This window comes from Penaeus vannamei, chromosome 34 (genome assembly GCF_042767895.1).
Source record: "Penaeus vannamei isolate JL-2024 chromosome 34, ASM4276789v1, whole genome shotgun sequence".
Classification (NCBI taxonomy): Eukaryota; Metazoa; Arthropoda; class Malacostraca; order Decapoda; family Penaeidae; genus Penaeus; species Penaeus vannamei.
Genome location: NC_091582.1, coordinates 21,365,082 through 21,368,770, shown reverse-complemented (window position 1 = coordinate 21,368,770; position 3,689 = coordinate 21,365,082).

Below are 3,689 nucleotides of genomic sequence, written 5' to 3'. Positions count from 1 at the left end.
CTCAACCTTAAATATGACGTCATACCATTCATAAATCCCCCCCCCTTCTCCTTCTAGAACCCCGTGACGTCACAACTCTCTCACCATCACGAACTTTAACATCATTATGCTTCTTGGCGCAACGTAAACCTCTCAGCACCTCGTGACGTCACCCCAACCTTAAACATGACGTCCTAACCTTCGTGCACCCCCCCCTCCTAACAGAACACCGTAGCATCAGCCCAACCTTAAATATGACGTCATAACCTTCGTCAACACCACCCCCCTCTCTTCTCCTTCTAGAACCCCGTGACGTCACAGCTCTCTCTCACCATCACGAACTTTAATATCAATAGGTTTAAATATGACGTCATAACATCCTCTTGACGTCCCACGAACCTCGTGACGTCACCCCAACCTTAAATATGACGTCATACCATTCATAAATCCCCCTCCCCCCCCTCCTCCTTCTAGAACCTCGTGACGTCACCCCACCCTTAAATATGACGTCATAACCTTCAAAAACCCCGTGACGTCACAGCTCTCTCTCGCCATCACGAGCTTTAACATCATTAGGCTTCTTGGCGTAACATAAACCTCTCAGCACCTCGTGACGTCACCCCAACCTTAAATATGACGTCATACCATTCATAAATCCCCCCTCCCCCGCCCCTTCTCCTTCTAGAACCCCGTGACGTCATAACCTCCCCTTGACGTCCCACGAACCTCGTGACGTCACCCCAACCTTAAATATGACGTCATACCATTCATAAATCCTCCCTCCCCCCCCTCCTCCTTGTAGAACCCCGTGACGTCACAACTCTCTCTCGCCATCACGCGCTTTAACATCATTATGCTTCTTGGCGTAACATAAACCTCTCAGCGCCATGGATCCCGTCACGAACCACGCGCAGGTGCGGAGAACGACCGCCATTTGTTACGGGGAAGGAAAAGAAGAGGAAAAGAAGAGAAGAAAGAGGGGAAAAGAAGGAAAAAAGGAAAGGAAAAGAAAGATGAAGGTTAAAAGGAAAAAAAAGATGGGGGGGGAAGGGAAAAAATGAAAGAAAAAGAAAGAAGGTTAAAAGGAAAGACGAGGAAAAAAGGGAAAAAAGAGAGACAGAAAGAGTTAAAAGGAAAGGAGATGAAAAAAAAGAGAAAAAAGGAAAGAAAAAGAAAGAAAGGAAAAAAAGGTTAAAAGGAAAGGGGGAGATAAAAAAAGATAAAAAACAGGAGGGACAAAAGAGGAAAAAAGGAAAGAAAAAGAAAAAAGGTTAAAGAAAAGAGAAGGGAGGAAAAAAAGTGAAAAGAAATGAAAAAAGAGAACGCATAAAAGACGAAAAAAAGGAAAAAAAGGTTAAAAGGAAAAGAGAAGAGAGAAAAAAAAAGAAGAAAAAAGAACCGAAAAAAAGATTAAAAAAAAAAGCAAGAAAGAAGGTTAAACGTCCGCCAATGTAATTTTAAGGCGGTTTATGGTACGTGTTCCCTCAGCTGGTCCGAATGTCGGGTCTGGTTCAGGGGGCTTGGATTCAGGAGGGGAGGGGGCTTGGATTCGGGAGGGGGGGGCTTGGATTCGGGTGGGGGGGAGAGGGAAGGGGTGGGGGTGAGGAGAGGGGGTGAGGGTGGGGGAAGGGGGTGCGGGAGAAGAAGGGGTGAGGGAGGGAGAGGAAGGGGTGAGAGAGGGAGAGGAGGTGAGGATGAGGGAGGGGGTGAGGAGGGGAAGGGGGTGAGGGAGGGAGGGGAGGGGGAGGGAGGGTTGGGGGGAGAGGGGGGGTAAGGGAAGGGGGGAGGGAGGGAGGAAGGGGTGAGAAAGGGAAGGGGGGAGGATGAGGGAGGGGGTGAGGGAGGGGGGGATATGGGGAAGGGAGGGTGAGAAGGGAGGGTATGGGAGAGGGAAGGGGAAGGAGAAGGGGGTATGGGAGAGGGAAGGGAAATGGATTGGGGTGAGGAGAGGGGAGGAGGGAAGAGGGGTGAAGGGGGTGAGAGAGGGGGAGGGTAAGGGAAGGGGAGGTTAATGGGGGTGAGGGTGGGAAAGGGGGAATAAGAGGTGACGGTGAGGGAGGGGGGAAAGAAGGTGTAGGAGGAGGGAGAAAGAGGAAGCAGAAGAAAGAGGGGGAGTGTAAGAGAAAGTAGGAGAGAAGGAAGAGGAAGAGAAGAGGGAGGGAGAAAGAGGAAGGGAGAGAGAGAGGAGGGGAAGAAAACAGGAAGCAGAAAAGAGCAAGTGCAGAAGGAGAGAGAGAGAGGGAGGAGGAAGGAAAGAGCGAGCGAAGGAGGAGGGGTGTAGGAGGAGGGAAAGAAAGAAGAGGTGCAGGAAGAGGGAGAGAGAGAGAGAGTAGGGAGAAAACAGAGAGAGGAGAAAGAGGAAGTGCGGAAGTGCAGGAGGAGGGAGGAGATGGAGGAGGAGTGTAGGAGAGGGGGGAGGAGGTGTAGGAGGAGGGAGAGAAAGAAGAGGTGCAGGAAGAGGGAGAAAGAGAGAGAGTAGGGAGAAAACAGGGAGAGGAGAAAGAGGAAGTGCGGAAGGAGAGAGGGAGTGGAGAAAGAGGAAGTGCAGAAGGAGGAGGAGTGTAGGAGAGGGGGAGGGGGGAGGCTGGCACCCCTGGGGGAGGTCTGCTCAGCGGGAGATGGGTCGCTAATGGCTTTGTGAGCACTTAGATAATAGATTTATTTCTGCTGTTGTATGCAAATACAGATGTAATGTATCTGTATCTCTCTTTAGCTATTGTCTGTACACCTTCATTTTCTTTTTCGTTTTTTATTTCTCTTTCTCTGTGTTTGTTCGTATTTCTACGTTTATCTATCTGTCTGTTTTTTCTCTCTCTCTCTTTCTGTCTGTCTCTGTCTCTCTCTCTCTCTCTCTCTTTCTCTCTTTCTCTCTTTCTCTCTCTCTCTCTCTCTCTCTCTCTCTCTCTCTCTCTCTCTCTCTCTCTCTCTCTCTCTCTCTCTCTCTCTCTCTCTCTCTCTCCTTATCTATTCTTAAAATCGTTATCATCAACATTCCTAATCACCTCCAAAATTAACCTCTGCCACATATTATCATTTTTTATTTATTTACTGAAGTATTTGTCGTAATGAACGCTGTTTATTTTTTTTTTGTTAACTTTTTTTTTCTTTATTCTACGTTTTTTTTTTTTTTTTTTTTACATATCTGTGAATTATTTTCTCTTTTTTAAATTCTATTTTAATATCTGTTTATCTTTTTCTTTTCTTTCTTTTCATTTTTACATGATATCTATTATTTTTTTACATGGTATCTGTTCACGCTTTTCCCCTTTTTTACGTGATATTTGTAAACCGTTTTCATCACTTTATTTTCAAGAATTATTATTCAATTTCTAAACGTCATTTCGAATGTTACTGTTACGCATAACTCTCGTTTTAAACTTTTAAACTTTTACGACTGAGGTTACAGAACAAATCTTGAAAAATTCCCATAGTTCCTGAATCTAAAGTTACTCTACCTCATACCTTAAGCTCGATTTTTCCCCGTCTGCCATCTTATAGACTGTCTTCAGAAACTTGTATATGTTCTGTTTCTCTAAGGAGGGGAACCGTGGCAGCGTCCTTGTCCTTCTTGTTGACCTGCGTTCGATTCCCGCGCACTGCCAGTGGATGGTCACCCCGGCCACTCCTCGCACGCTGGGGGTAGTTTAGAAGTATAATAAACAGACAAGCTACAATTTGGCTGATGTCACAAGAGCCTGTCACAGCAAACC